Raw genomic sequence first — 331 nt, 5'->3', positions numbered from 1 at the left:
AAGAGAAAAAAAAAAAAAAAAAAAAAAAAAAAAAAAAAAAAAGGCAGAAAAAGTCCCTGTCTTCATGGAGCTTAAGTTCTTTTAGATGTAATGTGCCAGATTTCTGTCATGGTTGATCAGGGCTCAAACTATTTTTTTAAAGTGTTATTTCTTTAAGCATTGCATGAAGCATTTTGTTAAAAATTTGCCAAGAACTCTTTTTCCTTTTTGCTTTTCTTATATTTTCCATCTTACGAATAAGACCATGTCCATCAAGTATCCAAATCCTGTCATCCTAAATTTTATCCTCTTACGGTACATCTCATTCTAATCATGCAGCATGTTCTGTTGA

This window comes from Lipotes vexillifer, unplaced genomic scaffold, assembly GCF_000442215.2.
Source record: "Lipotes vexillifer unplaced genomic scaffold, Lipotes_vexillifer_v1.1 scaffold131, whole genome shotgun sequence".
In the NCBI taxonomy this organism is placed as follows: Eukaryota; Metazoa; Chordata; class Mammalia; order Artiodactyla; family Lipotidae; genus Lipotes; species Lipotes vexillifer.
Note: the sequence above shows the minus strand (reverse complement) of the source record.